The sequence below is a fragment of the Rhinolophus ferrumequinum genome, chromosome 6, assembly GCF_004115265.2.
Source record: "Rhinolophus ferrumequinum isolate MPI-CBG mRhiFer1 chromosome 6, mRhiFer1_v1.p, whole genome shotgun sequence".
NCBI lineage: Eukaryota > Metazoa > Chordata > Mammalia > Chiroptera > Rhinolophidae > Rhinolophus > Rhinolophus ferrumequinum.
In genome coordinates, this window is record NC_046289.1 from 43,362,315 (window position 1) to 43,381,641 (window position 19,327).

The window sequence follows — 19,327 nt, forward strand, 5'->3', positions numbered from 1 at the left end:
ACAGGGCCACCTACCTTTCCAGTCCCAGCTTGCTCCACATGGCTGGGCTCAGCTCAACTTCACCTGGAGGGTTGCTTGGAGCATATTTTCCCTCAGAGGGACGACTCAACTTTCTTAAAGCCAAAAGATAGAAAGAGAAGGAGAGACGAGAGGGAGAGAACAAACTTCCCTGTCATTCCAAAAGCCCTTATCCTGAGTCTTCCATTTTGGCCCCAAGACAGACTTCCTCCCTGGATGACTGGCAGTGAGAACTTTCCTTTGGAGGAATGTACCCTCTTGCTCTTGTGAACAGCAGGACAATTACAGAAATACAGAATGGCCCAAGATCAGTCCAGTCCAGAATATTGTATATATATTATGTGTGTCCAGCCCAGCCTGGTCCAGGCTCTTTTCACAGTTTCTTTTCTATGTGACAATCATGTCCAAATGTGCTTTCCACAGTCCTTTGGATTGGAGTTCCAAAAATGTTCCAAAACATCTATTCAAAGCACCCAGTTTCATAAGAACAAACAACAGTTTATTGCCCCGTGCATTCTTGATTACAGAACCGAGAAAGCTTTCTCCACCCTCCGTACCCAAGAGAGCACAGTATTAGCTGAGCGTCATATACACAGATTCCTGCTCTCATGAGCTTCCCGACCAGTGAGGGTGAAAGACAATTAACTCGTCAACCTATCAGTAGAGCCCTGGTTACAGGGACAAGGGCCCATCCAATGCTGGAGCAGACCACGCATGCTTTTTATCATGGACTGCTGGATAACTGTGGTTGGCAGCTTATGACATAGCGCCCAGTGATCCCTGCCTCCTGGTCTTTACACCTTGTGTAATGCCTGCCTTGTGTGTGTGAATGTGTTCACACTTGTGTTGTGATGGGAGCAGGGAATGGGGGACAGCGGGACCTAACGTCTTCTTCTAACAACTAGAACACAGGAGAAGTGGTGGCTGTCACTTCCAAGATTAGGCTCTAAAAGCCTGGGACTTCCGACTTATTTGCACTCTCTTCCTTCCTAGCATGCTTACATCATGAAGACGTAAGCTGCCGTATTAGAGAGGCCCATGTGGCCAGAACTGCGAGGAACGAAGCACTGGGTCCAACAGCTCCCAAGGAACAGAATCCTGCCAACAACCTCATGAGTGAGCGTGGCCTCTGACCCCAGTTTAGCCTTGAGATGACCCCAAACCCGTGAGAAGCCCTGAGCAGAGGACCCAGGTTAGTGCCCAGGTTCCTGACCTACAGAAACCGAGTTAGAAATGTTGTTGTTGCAAACCACTAAGTTTTGGGGTAGTTTGTTGTGCAGCAATAGATAAATAAGAAAGGAACAGTCTTTAAGATGTATTCCTAAACAGAAAAATCAAGGTGCAGGAAAATATGTCTAATATTATTTGTACAAAAAGGGGAACGATATCTATATTCCATACGTGTGTGATCCATATAAATGTGTGCATGTATACATTTGCTTGTATATGTATAATACATCCCTTGAACGATGTACATTAAATTCATCTTTTGGGTTGCTTCCAAGGAGAGGACCCAGTGCTTGGGGGAGGGAGAATTTTCACTGTACTCGTCGTATACCTTTTATATTTTTATTTTGTATCATGTGAAAGTGTTGACTCTTTAAAAATAGGCACAATATATTTTTTAAAGAATCAGCCAATAAAATCACCCAGGAAAAATAAAATAAAGGTAAAAAATTTTTAAAGCAATCCATTAAGCCCCAAATGGAGGAGCTATTATTGATTTGTGCCTGACTTTTATTCCCCATGTCTAAGTGCTGTTAACTCTCAGAATATCTCAAATCTGTCCCGCCTCTCTCTCTGCCTTCACTCCCACTACCCTGGACCAAAGCACAGGCATCTTCTGCCTGGACCTGACAGACTATTGCAATAACTTTCTACCATTCTCCCTGTTCCTGCTCCTACCTTCTATCCTGATCATGTTCCATCCGGCTGCCAGAGGGATCATTAAAAATTGAAAATTGAATCATGTCACTTTCTTCTTCAAACTGGAGTTTTCAGGCCAAATTTTCACTTTTTCTTCTAACATATGTAGTATAGGATATAGCTTCCAATTTTAAAAATAGTTCTGAAAAAAACAAAGGGAGAGGGATACTGATATGTATTAGGTGCTTATATAAAAGAGATTTTATACGTATTATGATGCACACTCTTCATAACTGCCCTATAGTGGGGCACAATTACTGTCCCCATTTTACAGATGAGGAGAGTCAAGTTCAAGGAGGCTGCAGGACACGGCCATGGGAATTGCCTGCTCAGCATCCCTTTCTCCTGGAAACTACCTCCCCTTAGCTCCACCTACTTGCTTACTGTAGGAGCTGTCATCATCTGCTATTATCCTGCCTCCTGGCCATAGCTGATTGGTTCAAGGGCAGGCATCTGACCCAGTCTGGGCAGCAGAGCACTCCCTGTCCTGCAGAGACCCCATCACGGCCCAGCTGATAACAGCTGCAGAGACGAAGTGAGCCAGAACAGGAGAGGGGCCTTTCACAATCATCACTCTCAGCTGAGAAGATGCTGAACTGTGTGGTCAAAAGTCCCTGGATTTGTACCAGGGAACCTGGCTACTCCTCCCCCTTCTACCTTGAAATCAAGTTTGTCACTTTCTCTGTACCTCAGTATTCATGTTTGTAAAGTAACAGGGTGGGGATCGGTAGTGTTCAGATTGGAGGAGATGATTTCCAAGGACCCTAATTTGCTGTGTGACCTTGAGAATTTTGTTTCCCCACTCTGGGCCTCGTTTCCTCAACTGTAAAATGAGAGTTGAAGATGGCAGTGAGGAGGTAGGGAATGAATGAAACGATCTCTAGAAGGACTTTCCAGTTCAAAAAAATCACGAGGCCATCGGAGGTAAGAGGCTGCCTCCCTTCTCAATAGGAGAGACATCTTTCCTTCTAAGGTTTTGGCTGAGCCCCTCCTTGGCCTTTTTAACGACAGGATGGTGGACTTTCTAATCTGGGACTCCTGACTTGGAAGGGGTCGATCTCACCCAGAATAAAGGAACCACAGAGATGAAAACCATCTGTGGTGTGGTGGAGACCCTGCCAGAGGCCCCTTAGCCGCCTGCCTCTTGCCAAGACCCAAGGCCCCACCCCCAGCCCTCTCAGCAGCCCCTCTCCCCCAGATTTGATTAAATGTTACATTTCCCATCATGCACTAGGTCCAAAGGTTTCTAACTGCTATTAAGAGTTCTTTATACAACTGCACTTGGGCTCCCAGCCACCAAATTCTTCCTGCTCATGCATTACTTAGATTAGCTAAGGATGTTGGCATTTAGAGCCAAACTCCAGAATTTATCTCGGAAGGCAGCCTCATGACTGCCGGCCATTATTTCCGTGCAGCGCTTCTCTGCAGGATTGTTCTTTGCAATGTGAGGTGTTATACAGGCTCTCGCTATATCTATAACTCTGCGTAGTTTTACAATTAGTTGGCTGGGAATACATTCCACCATTGGCCTATTTCATGTCAATCTGTCCAGGAGACCAGGCAGTAGACTCCAACCACTTTTGTTCCCTGGTTCCTCTTCAAAGGACCCCAGCTGGCTTCTCAGTCTGAGATAGAGCACGTCTAATGCCCTCCATGGCCCAGATGCTAAGAGGTACTCACATTTGTATAACATTTGACAGTGTACAAAACTTTCACTCCTCATACTTCTGTGGTTGCCATTTTACAGATGAGGAAATGATGCCTCACAGAGGAAATCTTTGTCAACTATAAGGCGAAGCATAAAATGTTTATAGTTTTCACTAAGCGCCCAATTTCTTAACTTTGAGTCTACAGCTTTTTCCACTGGACTACAACTGCCTATTGTTTATTTAAAGAAAACCAGCTATGAGAAATGGATGCCCTACCCAAGATGGTCCATACCAGATGTTAGGGCAAGGCTCAGTTTCTGTAACAAAGAGATCCGATAAAACCGTGACTTAAGGAGCAAAAGAGTTTATTTTTCTCTCAAACAGTCCATCCATGATGGCTGGCAGCTCTGCTGCACACACAGTCCGTTGTAAGGGTTCAGAGTGAGTCATCCCAAGATGTGCCTCTGTGGTATGCAGATTATTTTAAGCTAAAGGCAACCAAGACCCTGTGGGCTCAAGAGAAACTTCTGTCCCTCACCCTTTTAACTACCTAGAAGAATTTAAATTAGGAGTCATTACCCATCATTAGAAATTATCAGAGATAACCTTTTGGACCTATCTATATGGCAGGGAAAAGTATCAATTCCTGAACGTCTGCTCTTTGTATCAGTCTGCAAATGATGTTCTTCCCCTCTGAAGGCCCAAGATGATCCTTAGCTTAGAATGGCTTATATCCTTCCTTTTCCCTTTCTGTCTCTGAACCTCTCATGTATGTCGGGTCTCTGACTCTCTCATGTATGTGGGGTTCCTATGCATACGTATGAAATTAAATTTGGTTATTTTCTCTTGTTAATCTATCTCATGTCGATTTAATTATTAGACCAGCTAAAAGAACCGTGAAAGGTAGAGGAAAGTTTCTTCTTCTCCCACACGGTCAAGACCCAGGTTTTTTCCAAGTCGTTGCTCTGCTGTCTCTAAAGTCCACTTATGATCTGCATGATTGAAGCTGGTTTTGCAGCCACATCTGGTTTGCAGCTGGTGGGAAGAAAAAAGAGGAGGAGACATGTTCATGATCTTAATCATGAACACATATCATTTCCACTCATACTCCACTGGAGAGAATTGGGTCACAGGGGCCCCCTTACCTGCAAGGGGGATGGGGAAATATAATCTAGCTAATTGCCCAGGAAGGAAGGGAGATGAATTTGGCTGGGTAACTATCAAGATCTCCTGCACAAAGCTTTGAAAATCTCTCCAACTATTCTTCATACTCTCCTTGACTTTCTCCCAAGAAAATCTCTCTCTCTCTCTCTCTCTCTCTCTCTCTCTCTCTCTCTCTTGCCTCTCCTTGAACCTGAAAACCATTTAAGGTCTACCTTTGGGTTTTGAAGGCTCTTTGGTCTTCTAGCAATTATTATTTAAATATTATTTTCATTCTTTCAATTTCCATCCATCCTCTCTACTGAATACCGAATAGTATCATCTTTAATCCTCAAAATACCCCATTAAGAAAGCATCATCACCCTTCTTTTATAAGTGAGAAAAGTAAGACTCTGAAAAACTGAGTGTCGGATCCAAGGTAGAGTCAGAATTTGAATCCAGTTCTGTCTGACTCCAAAGACCAAACTCTTCCTGCCACACCATAATGATGCTAGATGGATATATTTTCTTTGTATCTACAGCTTTTCTTCTTATCCAGAAACACTTTCTGAAGCTTGGATGCTGCTCCAAAAACAAGGTCTACAGGACCAGAGAAGACAAGCAAGTGAGGGTCTGAGGCCTCTTTGTAGACCTCCTGCATTGCCATGGGAACAGTGTGGGGTCCCAGGATAGTAGCATATTAGGAGCATCTTTTATTTTAAGACTGTGCTGCAGTTACCATCCAGAAACTCTCCAGAGCTATGACCCAGACACTTCAAATTAAAAAATAATTCTTAAAACCAAAGTGCATGGTTTGGTTCCAGATATTGTTTTACAGGAAAGAAAATCTAATAAGAAAAACTTTTTTCAAAATTCTTGGAAAAATGTACTTCTCTTACTACCCATGGACCAATATGACCTTCAGTCCATGTCCATTGTATAATGATAATTAACTTCTGGGACATGGATTCTGGGCCCAATGGCCAGGAGGAGGGGCTATGTGTTTAATGTTTCCATGTGACAAACGTATTCTTTGCCTGCAATGGTCAGCACAGGTAGAGAATTCCCAATTCCAGACTAGGGGGAACCTAAGGGTTATCTAAAATGAGACCCATGCAGGGTTGCCCTTTTCTTTTTCACTTTACACACCCCGCCCTTGGGCTCATTCACCCCCAACTCACCACTGGGCCTCTGGGCTGCTCCTGAGGCCTCAACATTTTTCTTTCAACTCAACTGACATCTTTTTCCTGAAAACATTCATCTGCTGGCCCTGATGTTTCCTCCAGCATCACCCACAGCACATCTAATTCCTCTCCCACACGGCAGCTCTTTCCATATCTAAAGACATAGGCCTATCATTCAGGGGGTCCTATTCCGTAGGGTGAACATCCCAGCTTCTTAGCCCTTTCCTGGATAATAGCTCTGAGTTTCCACAAGAAGCTTCTCTCTACTCACTTTTCATTTTGTTCATCTCTCTTACGTGGGTCGGGAATCTTTTGATAGCAGACAATAGAAATCCAATTCAAATCAAAGTAAGACTAATAAACAAATAATGAGGAAGGAGTTGAGAATTGATTGGCTCAGGAAGCTGAAAATTCCAGGAAATGAATCTTTGCCTTCAGGCATGGCTGGATCCAAGAGCCCAAACAATGTTATTAGGACTCAGTTTCATTTTTTCCATTTCTTAACTCTGCTTGTCTTCATTCTCAAACTGAAGCTTTCAGTGCTCTAGGCTAACCTTCTCCCAGTTTTGCAGTCTCAGTGGAATGGCTGTATTTCTTTCTCCGTGGTTGCAACAAAAGTTCCACACCTGGATCTCAATGGTAGCCTGGGGTTGCTTGTGTTTCCTTGAAGCCAGAGGTTAAGATGGATCCCTCAGAACCACATAGACTTGAGAATGGGTGAAGGAGAGTTCCCAAAGGAAAATCCCGCTGCTATTATCAGAAAAAGTAGGGTAAATGTTGGGCAGAACAAAAAAGAAAAAGAAAACAGATATCCATTCCATCACTCTTACCCTCTCAGCTGCATGGGTTTCATTGTCTTATCTTTCTATGCCCCAGAGTCCTCAGCAAGTGGAAGCTAAAAATTGCTTGCTGAATGGACAAGTCATGCTCAGAGAAGAAGGACAGCTCCGCAAAAAAAGGGAAATTACCTCAACAGGAGGCAAATTACTCAACAAACATTAATTGGATGTTTACTCTGTGCCCAGGCACTGCTCTAGATTGTGGACAAAAAGGGGTGCTATAATAAATCATAAATTCGTAACTGGGCGGGTACTCTAGCACAGTCACGCCCCAGGCCTATAACTTCTTTAGTGGAAGGTTTTAAGCCAGCCCTGTCCATTGTTCTTGTGCATCTAGGTTAGCACACCTTTGGAATACCAGAGTAATACCCCTCGAAGGAATGACCACCCTTCAGAGAGCACATAATCTTGTAATCCAATTCCCCGCCTTGCTTTCTCCCACCCTCATGTAATCTTCCTTAATTCCAAATGCATAAAAGAAACTACAAAGCTGTTACTCTCCAGAGCAGGGGTGTCCAAACTTTTTTCAACGTTTTTCACCAAGAGCCATATGCGGTAAAATACACAAACAGCCGGGCCACTCACTCGTGGTGAGGTACTATTGCCTCACCTGGTTTATTTAAGTAAACTAAATATATTTTTGGAATTTGCTGTGGACCAATTAAAAATGGATTGCGGGCCGCAGTTGGCCCGCGGGCCGCAGTTTGGACACCCCTGCTCCAGAGCCTTGGAGATCTTGCTTCCTGTCACATGTTGTTGGTTTGGCTCAAATAAACTCTTATAACTATTCTCTACAGGTTTAGACTTTCTTACATGGAGAAAATGAAGGAACAAAACAGACACATTTCTTGCCCTCAAGGACCTTACCTTCTAGTGGAGGCTAGGGAGCATGTGTGTGTGTTGGGGGGAGATAATAGTGATAGTAAGAAAATTAACAAATAAGTATATAAAATGACAGGTGATATGAAATTCTGACACGTTACAACATGGATAAACCTTGAGGACATTGTCTTAAGTGAGATAAGCCAGTCACAATAGGGCAGTGACTCTATGACTCCACTTCCGTGAGGTACCTAGCGTAATCACTTTCATAAAGACAGAAAGTAGACCGGTGGTCAGCAGGGGTTAGGGGGAGAAGGAATGGGGAGTTAGTGTTTAATGGGTACAGAGTTTCAACGGGGGGAAGATGCAATAGTTCTAGAGATGGATGGTGATGATGGTTGCACAACAATGTGAATGTGCTTAACGCCACCGAACTGTATACTTTAAAATGCTAAGTTTCATGTTATGCACATTTTTACCACAATAAAAAAAGGGCAGGTGATAATAAATGCTATAAAGAAACAAAAGCAGGAAAGGGGGACTAGGAAATGCCGTGGAGAAGAGAGGAAATGTTATTTAAGAAAAGGTCTTTCTGATTGGCTGACATTGAAGCAGAGTCCTGAACAAGGCAGAGGGGTGGTCCGTTGACTATGGGGGTGCGGGAAGAATGTGCCAGGCAGACGCAACAGTACATGTCGTGGCCCTGAGGCAGCAGTGATGTCTTGGTGAGAACAGTGAAGAGGCTAGTGGGGCATTGAGGTCCAGGGGCAGCTGGGGCCAGATTTCGCAGGGCCATGAAGGCCACGATAAGAGCTTTGGGATTTACTTTAAGGAGTCGGGAAGCCTTGGAAAGTCTTGAATAGCGTAATATTGCTCATCTACCCCCCTTTTTTAAACATCAAACATATGTAAAAGGAGGGAAAGTAGGGTAATGCCTATTTACCACCCGGATTTAACAATTATTAACATTTTGCCATGTTTGCTTCATCTTTTTTCTTTTGCTGAATTTTTGAAAGCAAATTTTCAGACATCATAATTAAATATACAACTATAGAAAATATACAAATATAGAAATATACAAATAAATATACAACTCTAGAAGATAAAGACATTTCCTACATAATCATGATACCGTGTTCATTACTAACATTAATGATTCTTTCATAGCTATATTCAAATTTCGCCAATTGTCCCCAAATGTCTTTCTACAGTTGTTTTGTTTAACTCAGGATCATGCGTTGCAATTTTCAGTATGTCTCCTAAAAATTTTAAATCTAGGACAGTCTCTCCCCTCAGTTCCTGCCCCCCTTTTGATCATGCTTTGCCTCTCAGAGGTTAGGGCGGGGTCCTATGGAATGCCTACTTTCTGGTGTCATGACTGACGTGTTTAAAGGACCCCTCCTGCTCGTGTGTGGATAACAGACTAATTATAACAGACTAACGGGACAAGGGTGGAAGTCAAGAGACCAGTTAGGGGGCACTGTAATAGGAGCAAACCCTAAACCCACAAGGCCAAGAGTATGAGAATGGAAACAATACGGGATAAGAGTTGTCATCATGTTGGGAGAATGAAAAGCTCATAGAGAGATCCAGTTTGTCTCTGAGTAGAAGCAGCTGACTTTTAAGAGACTGTACATTGGTGATACCATGGGAAGCAAGCCAGTTCACTCTGTAGAAACTCAGAAAGGCTCAGTGACTGGGGACACCAGGTAATGCAGAAAGTGAATAGCGGGCTAAAAACAAGAAGCTTAGTTGATAATGGGGTTTCCTCCCCCAAATATTCTCCCCACTCTATCACCAGTTGACAACCCTCTCTATTATTACCAGCATTGGGGTTGTTGGGTTTCCTAAGACAGCAATCGAGAGGAAACCCCAGAAAAATTTCCAGACAATTTTATTAAGCTTATGCTCCAGCACAAGGGAAGTGGCACAGAGAAGAGGAAGGTCCTCTGAACTGACTTGGGGGCTAGCTCCTCATGGCTGCTTTTATAACCTGGAGACAAAGTGGGCTTGCATGAAAAGGCATGCTTTTTGAAAGTGGTGGGCTTTTTGAAAAAGGTAGACTTTCCTTACCACGTCTGTTTTCTTTGTTCACGTCTGCGCTGTGGGGTCAAGATGGCAGACTGCCCATTATCACAGCCCCAGGAAGGTCATGTAGCCGTCAAACCTTGATCAACTGCGCATGTGGAACAGTGGTTTCAACATCTGTAAGGAAGTAAATGGTTAGAAGGGAGATAACGATCAGCAATTTCTGCATTTTTGTGTAAGGGGTGATGGGGTGGTGGCATTCTTGGGGTCAGCTTACCTCCTGGCCATCTGGCATTCCTTCAGCATGGGCCCAAGTCCCTGTGCTGTCTCATTACGAATATAGAACTTCCATAAAGCTTTTCAGTGTCTCATTCTTTAATAAGAATAGACAAAGATTACCAGTAAGTTGAAGAAAGTCTTCAACAGTGAAGACAGAATAAAACAAACAGAAAAAAACAACTTGGAGAAAACAAGGACAGTGCAGGGAACAGAATAGAAATTACAAATAAAAAAGTCCCATCCATACTTAAAATCATCAGAAGAGTCAGAGAAGATACTGTGAACATGTAAAAAGAACACAATGCTATAAAAAGCTACAGAGAGAACAAGACAGAGCTTTGAGAAATCAAAAATATGGTAGCCAGAATAAAAATAATTTAGACAGAAGGGTTGGAAGATATAGTCTAGGAAATTACTCCAAGTAGATTAAAAATATGAAGGGGCAGAAAATAGGAAAAAAGTTTTAATCAAGGGATCAATCCAAAAGGTCTAAAAGCCAATGAACTGGCATTTCAGAAAGAAAGATCAGAGAAAATGGAGGGGAGGAAATTTTGAAAGAAATAAAGATTACAAAGAAATTTCTCAGAACTGAAGGACATGAATATCCAAACTGAAAGGGTACACTGGGTGCCTGCCACAATGACTAGAAATTGAGCCTCACCAAGGCGCATCATATTGAAATTTCAGAACATTAGGAATAAAGAGCATAAAAACTTTTAGAGAAGACAAAACAGATTGTATACAAAGAACTAAGAATCAAAAATATATCAGACTTCTAACCTGTTAGAAGAATATTGAGAAAAAAATGATCTGCAGTCTAGAATTCTACACCCTGCAAAACCATCATTTAAGAGTGACAGTATATTACAGCTATTTTCAGATATACCAAATTTCAAAATTTTACTTCCCATGTACTCTTTCTCAGGAAATTACTAGAGGATATCCTCCAGCAAAATGAGGAAGACAGAAGAAGACATGGGATCTGGGAAAAAGATCTAAGACAGAAAAGAGATGGATTTCTCCTTTCTGCCTAAGAAAGGAGGTCCTAGGATAAGAGCTGAGCCCAAGCCCACAGAGCACCCAGTCCGTATTGGAGCATGAGGCTGGTGGGCTCCAGGAGAGAGCCTCCAGTAAAACAATGGCACTAAAAGGAAAAAAAAAAAGGCACTGAAACACTATCTGTTTAACCTTGTACAAAATTGTGTGAGAGAGGCTGTTTGAGGTCAAAGAAACTATGCAAAAGAAAAAAAGAATGAGTTATCAACTCCAGATAAAAACAAAAGTTGTATGAGAAAGGAAATGTCACATGGTATACTACTTGACTTAGCAGAGAACAGTATTTACTCAGTCATAATAACGCAAACATCGAATATTGATTTAACTGACAATATAACCCTATTAGGATGACTTAGGAGGATAAACAACTGCAGAGAGGGAAGCTGTTTAAGAAAGGTAAATTTTTATCTAGCATGATGGAAAATTAATGGGTAATGCCTAAAATTACAAATTAAGGAAATTAAGAAACAGGAGTTTAAACAATTAGAACGGGTGTCAACAGACAATATCCCACAGGCCAAATCTGTTCTTGAAAATAAATCTGCTTTTGTAATAAAGTTGTATTAGGACATGTTCACTCCCACTCATTTACCTTTTGCCTGTGGTGGTTTTCTAGCCACAAGTTGAGTAGAGTATTGCCACAAGGGCTGTATGGCCCACAAAGCTGAAAATATTTACTATGTGGCCCTTTACAGAAAAAGTTTGCCTTTTTACAGAAAACTAAACCCCTGATTTAGAAGAATGGAGATAAACACATAAAGTAGTGAAAAGAGTTAAAAGTGGTTGTTCTGGGATGCTGTCTTTTTGCTATAAGCCTCTGAATACTATTGACTTTTTAAATTATGTGCATTACTACTTTCAATAAAAATTTAAACTTGTTGTTTATAAGGAGTTGTCCTGATGCCCCTGGAGGGACAGAGAAGGAGGCACGGGGCTGACACCAGGGTTCATGTCTGAGCCTTGCCCTGCTGTCTCCTGCTCGTCGCCAGCTGTCCACCATCCCATCTAAATGGGGCTGAGTGAGTCAGAGCTGCCTGGCCAGAGTTTCACAGGCACTGGACACAGGACTGTAGATATCAGACTTGGCAGGGACCGTTCTGGGCCAGCCTCCTGCCTTAAGCCATCATTCAGTATTGCCAATATCATCGATGAGGGGCAGTATAATAGCGCAGTGGTTGAAGTGGCTATGAGGTCTAATGGAAAGTGCTTCATAAACTTCAGGCTCTCCCCCTAATTAGCTATGATGTGGGCAAGTTGTTTAATTCCTCAGTGTTGTCATTGATAAATGGGCTAATAACGCCTCCTTATAGCGTTGTGGTGAGTTTAATTCAAAATACATGTGAAAACGCATAGCACAGTGGCAGGCACATATGAGCCTAATGGATGTTAGCTATTAGTATTGCCATTTTCACATATGACACAAGTGAGAGCTGGAGTAGGGAAAGTGGCAGGCACAATGTCACAGAGCAATTAGAGACAGAACTAGGAAGAGTGCCTGGGACTCTTCTGTCTCCGTGCAATACTCTCTCCTTGCACCACCCCAACATGTTTACAGATGCATAAAACCTCTCTAGCAAGGTATGAGTACACAAGAAACGAACCATCGTGGTTACCTGTGGGCAGGTGGAGGCTGGGAGGAGGGGGACAGAGTGGAAGGGATACTTTATCTACCTTTAAATTTTCAGACCATGTGACTGTGTTAACACCACAAAGCAAGAAGCAAATAGATGGATTAATTAATTAAATGAGATGGATAATGCCTGTCTCATGGTAGAGATCAAATAAGATAACAGAAGTGAAAGTCTTTCGACACTAAAATGATATCTAGATTAAAATGGTTGCTATTAATAATCATGGTTACTTTTTTAGAAAAAGCAAACTTTGCTCTGGATTTGTGGAATAATCTGTAGGAAAGGGCATACATTTCAGGACGTTCATTAGCCAGGGTCTCCTCTCTGAAGACAGAATAGGTTTCCTCAGCCACAGGTGAAGCCATCTTGTAGTGCAGTGGAAATTTCCACCTTGGCACCTTGCAAATAAAAGGTCCCCTCCCCCCAAACTGGCTCTCCCAAGTCCAATACTTTGCATCCAGGCCCCTAGTTGGACAACTCTTCTGGAAAACATGATTAAGGGTGCAAAAAAACTGGGGGTTTTATTGGGTATGACAGTGAGGGCCACAGTTCGTTTTTCAAGGGAGGGAACTAAGTCCCAGAAATAGCTGAGCCTGAGCTGGCAGGCGGCTGGCAAAGAGCAGGAGGCCCCAGGGCAACGCTCCCAGGCCATGTTGACTTTGGACAGGCTGCCTGAGCATTGTAAACAATTGCAGAAATGATTTCCTACCCTGGCAAATGTCTTGTTTGGACAAGGGGTCCCCCACCCCCACTTCTTTAAAAGGCAGTTTTATCATTTGTTTGCAAAAATGCTCAATCCCCTCTTTCTTTTCTTGTTCCCTCTGTAGCTCTGGTCTCCTCCAGAGCCAGATGAAAAATCTTTGTGTTTCTTTAATGTTAACCAAACCCCCACTCCTCCTTTTTTAAACTGTTCCAGGTCTGTTGGACAAATACTTCCCAGCAACAGGACTTACAAGGGTCTGTTAAGGATTTTTTAGACTGGAGTCTTTAGCCAGAGTAATTTAAAAAAAAATTTTTTTTCCTCTTTGTTTATTACAATTTAAGCTCCTAGCACAATAAAATCTGCACACAAGGATTGGGAAAGCAATAAAAATGCAACTCATAATGCCTTGGCCTGAACCAGCTAATGCTCCATCTAGACACTGATGTAAGAGATTTGGTCTCAACCACACCACCCTCCCACCCTCCCACCCCCACCCCTACACACAAGATGTCAGACTAGGAAATAGAATAGACTTTCTATAAGGAAGAAAGCAAAGGACAGAATTGCGAGCTTTGTCCGGCTGCTGGCAAGGGTGGGGCTTCTGGGGCTGGACGATGGGGTGCACATTCTGAAAATCAGCCAGAATCTTGAGCAGCACAGAAAGAAGGAAAACTCTGTTCTTGACCACCCAGGGACAAGGGCAACCACAGACCAGATGAGGAGCAAGATATGCTAACCTACACATTTGCCTGTCACCTCGCTGCAACAGGGAGCAGAAGAAAGCAGGGAGAATAGGGAGGGGTGGAAATGAGGGACGGCGAAGGAGAAAGGAGACAGGAGGCAGGGGCCACGTGGAGGGAAGAGGACGCAGGGGCTGCATCCCCACTGGAAATGAAGGATGGCGAAGGAGAAAGGAGACAGGAGGCAGGGGCCACGTGGAGGGAAGAGGACGCAGGGGCTGCATCCCCACTGGAAATGAAGGATGGCGAAGGAGAAAGGAGACAGGAGGCAGGGGCCACGTGGAGGGAAGAGGAGGCAGGGGCTGCATCCCCACTGGAAACAGAAGCCACCCTTCAGCTGGGTAACTGAGGAGAGTTTATGAAGGGACTGTTGACAAAGTGTAGGCAAGAGGTGAGAAAAAACAAAAAGGGATGGTGTGTGCTGCACCCCAGAGCTAGCAACAGCAGGGAAACTGTTCCCATCCCCAGGCCAGAAGGGGCCTCCTCCAAACACATCACAAGAGAAGTAACATTCTTATCATTAATTCTGTCGTCAGGGAAGCTATCATTCTATTTGAAGACATGATAAAAACCACCAAAACATGAATTCAAATTAAGAACTTACATAGGAAGAAACTGAGGTACAAAAAGACTGTTGCTAAGCATTAAATCTATTTAAACATATAATTAACTATATATAACTGTAATGATTATGTTTATCAGGAAAATAATACAATTGTTACAGTTATTTTGAAAAACAAACCTACATTTTTTTTATTGTTGTTCATTGTTGTTGATAACAGCTTATGGGGGAAAATACCAAAATTGTCGTTATTAGTAAAGGAGATGGAAGGAAATAGAAGGAAAAGAGATTGATGTTAGTTTGTTTCTTTTTATTATGGTAAAATATACATAACATAAAATTAACCATTTTAACCATTTTTAAATGTACACTTCCATAGCATTAAGTACATTCACATTATTGTACAATTATCATCACAATTCAGCTCCAACATTTTTCATCTTCCCAACTGAAACTTTGTTCCCATTAAACACTAATTCTCCATTCCCTCTTCCCCCAGCCCCTGGCAATGACACTGTTTCTGTCTCTATATATTTGACTACTTTAGGAATCTCATGTAAGAGGAATCATACAGTATTTATCCTTTTGTGACTGGCTTCTTTCACTTATTGTAATGTCTTCAAGGTTTACCCATGTTGTACCATGTGTCAGAATTTCCTTCATTTTTAAGGCTGAATAATAATCAAATCCCACATTTTGTTTATCCATTTATCTGTTGATAGATTCTTGGGTTGCTTCCATATTTTGGCTATTGTGAATAATGCTGCTATGAACATGGATGTACAAATATCTCTTCAAGACCCTGCTTTCACTTCTCCTGGATATGTACCCAGAAGTGGAATTGCTGGGTCATATGACAATTCTTTAAGTTTTTTAAGAATTGCCATATTGTTTTCCACAGCAACTGCAAGGGAGATTGTTTTTAAATCACCAATGGCCTTACTTTTCTTAGGAGAGAGTAAATGATATTGTTTCTTTTCTGAAGATGATGAATTGAGAAATACTGGTTAAACATATTATTTAAAATTACAAAGGTAACCACCAATAGAACTAAAAAGTCTCATACTTTCCAAATTGTTGGGAAACAATATACAAAAGCAGAGCACACAAAAGCATAAAAGCAGAGAGCACACAATGTGACAGAAGTAGACTAACCCTATCTGATATAGGGATAAATAAAACTAATATAAACTCATTTTTTAAAAGAAAATGAAAGCCAATTATATGTTATCAACAAGAAATATACCTCAAACAAAAGAACCAAAAAAGTATGAAATTAATGGAGGAACAAACATTGCAGGCAAATGTAAACAAAAAGTAGGAAAGAATTCTGTTAATAATAACAAGCTATATTCAAACTACTAAAACGAGGCCCAAAATGACGTCACTTATGCTTAGCCCATGACACCAAACTTAGACTTAATTCCTGATCTAATTTCAATTTCAACCCCTCCCAGAAACATAATCTTAATCAACCAGTATGGAATTTTCTGGTCAAGCACCCTTAAGGTCATCTGTCACATGGGCCCTCTCAGTCCCCCATAGAAAGAAGAGGCAATTTACATAATAAAAACACTTCCCCTTCTCATCCCCCAAAGAAAAGATGTCCCAGCCCCAAAATAATCCTTTTCCTTTCCCTAAATAGCTCCCTTGCCCCACCCTGCTTCCTATAAAATCCTTCCATTTTGTACAACTCCTTGGAGAGCTCTTCTAGTAGCTAGATAGGATGCCTACTGCGGATTCACGAATTGCTTAATAAAGCCAATCAGGTCTTCAAATTTACTAGGTTGAATTTTGCTTTTTTTAACAAAGCTAAGAGACATTAACAGCGTTGAAATATACAAAGTAAAAGTACAAAAATTATAAGGATTAATTTACAGAATGCAATGCTGAAATAAATACAGAAATAAAATTGTATTAAGGTGCTTTAACTGACCTCTCTTAGACTTTGACAAATCGGACAGAGAAAAAATAAGTTACGATTCTGAGATTTTGAGTAATATATTTAATAAGATTGATGATAGATAACTATCTAGCTAGACAGGTATAAAATATATATATACGGGGGTGCCAAAAAAATGTATACAGTTTAAGAAAGGAAAAAACTGTATTAAAATTGTAATACACAATATATACCGATAACAAAAGATGAATACAAGTTATGTGTATACATTTTTTGGCACCGCAGTTTAAAAAAATACACACACACACACACACACACACACTATCTCTGTCTCTCTTTATATATATGTATATATCCTGACTATATCTTATTTGCAAGTCCCCATGAGACATTTAGAAAATTTGATAGTACAATAGGCCTCAAAGAAAATGATATACAAAAAAATGAAAATAGAATCAGTTGTATTCTCTGACTACAATTCACCATGTTGACAATAAAAAATAGAACAAAGGTTAGAAAACAGTATCCTAAATACCTTGTGTCAAAAAGGAAATGAAAATAGTAACTGTAGAATATTTAGAAAACAAAGAAAATACCACATATAAAGATCTATGACCTTGAAAACATTCTAAGTGATAGATGATAGACACAAAAGGCCACATATCACATGATTCCATTTATATGAAATACCCAGAATAGGCAAATCCATAGAGACATAAAGCAGATTAGAGGTTGCCAGGGGCTGGGGAGAAAGAGAATGAATGGGGAATGACTGTTTAATGGATCTGAGGTTTGTTTGTTTTTTCTTTTGAGGTGCTGAAAATGTTCTGGAACTAGATAGTGGTGATGATTGTATAACAATGCCACTAAATTGTACACTTTAAAATGCTTTAAATGATAAATTTATTGTAATGTGTATTTAAGAACAAAGAAAAATATCTATGAAAGAAGGATTTATGTTTTCCTTAATAGTAGGCTGGATAATGCAGACCAAAATGAAGACAATCAGAAAATCTGGACAGAATATGAAAAACATCTGACTGGAGGATTGAAGATCTAACTAGGCAATGAAAACCTATAGGGCCAAAATTCAGAAAAAGGAAACTAGAGAGGTAAGCTCATTACTTAGTGCTGCATTTCCCCACTGGGCATTTGATGAGTCCAGAAGAGGCAACTGAGAGGTTGAGAAGTTGAGCAGAGTATTTGTCCACTTCTTTGGGTTAGGGATAAAAACTGGAGTGTGTTCTGACACCAACTGGTGTCCTGCGATACAATCCTGGCGCTAACCATCTGGAATCGGCCTCAGACTCCACAGGTCTCAAGGCACAGTTGGTTCCCAGTAAGACTGTCCTCACTTCAGACACCAGCCACGCTTTGAGGGCCCCCAGGCCACCTGCATGTCTGACCAACTGGCTACAAATTTGAGAGTTCACATAAGTCCCTGCGGTTCAATTATTTCCATAGAATGACATAGAACTCAGGAAAGCACTACTTTTATGATTGCAATTTCATTATAAAGGAGCAGCCAAATAAAGAGACACATAGGGCGAGGTCTGGGAAGATCCCAAACACAGAACTTCTGTGCCCTCTCCCCATGGACTCAGTGCATATCACTCTCCTGGAACCTTGGTGTGTTCACCAACCAGGAAGTTCCACAGAGCTACAGCGTCTCCAGTTTTGGTTTGGGTTGCATTACGTAGGCATGCCTGATTGAATCATCGATCATGGGACTCAACTCAATCCCCAGGCCCCATCCTCTCCCTGGAGGTCGAGAGATCAGGCTGATTATCACAGGGCTCCAATCAGCCCCAGTCCTGAAGCTACCTAAAGCCTCACCTACAGTGACCTCTTTAGCATAAACTCAGGAGTGATCCAAGACGCTCACGAATAATAAAGATCACTTGGGAAATTCTGAGGGTTTTAGAAGCTCTGTTCTAGGAACCCAGGACAAAAACCAGACAAATGCTTTCTTATAAACACAGCCACTTCCTGGTCTTTGGCCATGGTTCCCTTATAACAAAATAATCGACCCTATCTGAACATCTAAATTTGGAGGAACGTTTATATAACATATAGAGCAATAGTCCAACATGAATATGCCTAACATTTGGAGAAGCCAGTGTGGGATAAGGATAGAAGGATTTTAACTCAATTTCCTTATACATTTTATATTGTTTTTGGATAACCCTGGTCATTCGCAGAAAGTGAAAGGATTCATGAGACTCAGAAAAGTAAGAAAGCAAGAAAAAGTTTATTGAAAGTTAGGCAAGGAGGATGTCCATGTCTATAGAAGACAGCTACCCCACATTTCACATTAGCTTTTCTTATATAGGAAAGTGTAGGTGATTTTCTTACAGCAAGAGATGTGACGTACAAACTTAGGACATTTGACTGAGGTCATTTGACTGACATGTGCAGGTTATAAAACTGGTTTCTTTCTGTGCATGCTCTTACCCAGAATGCATACAGAAAAACCCACAGTGGGGCCAAGCCATAATGTTCATTTTATTACTGTATTATGATGAGGCTGGAGTTCTGGCTAAGGGCAGGCTGCAGCAATCTGTGCAGGCACCAAATACCAGATAATTCTGGTTGGGATCTTATCTCCTTTCTAGGGGTGTTTCACAGAAAAATTTATCTCTAGGGGCTGAGCCTGGGTGGTCCCTGGTGAGTGAACACAGGCCTGGGTGACTGGGCAGTGCAAAGTACTGATTAAATCACCTTTGTTAATCCCCCGTGAGCTCACTTTTTGTTAACTCTTTTTCTGCCTCATCACATTTGACCATCACTATTAGTATTATTACCTTGTCAACCATGCTAATGTTGTATCATTTTCACACTATGGTA

General features: G+C 41.5%; 1 long non-coding RNA gene across 5 annotated transcripts in view; it reads right to left on the reverse strand.

The window, feature by feature from the left end:
• Positions 1–641: 641 nt before the first annotated feature.
• LOC117024176 (uncharacterized) overlaps positions 642–19,327 on the reverse strand; it is a 52,905-nt gene continuing 34,219 nt past the window's right edge. For 3 of the 5 annotated variants that reach the window (XR_004423318.1, XR_004423319.1, XR_004423315.1), the window contains exons 4-6: positions 9,652–9,783; positions 6,189–6,667; positions 3,901–4,628 (exon numbers count right to left, since the gene is read on the reverse strand). This is a non-coding gene — a long non-coding RNA (uncharacterized LOC117024176). Of the gene's footprint in view, positions 2,087–3,900; positions 4,629–5,914; positions 6,668–9,651; positions 9,784–19,327 lie in introns of those variants that run through there. The other 2 variants (XR_004423317.1, XR_004423316.1) reach the window with 2 other exon arrangements.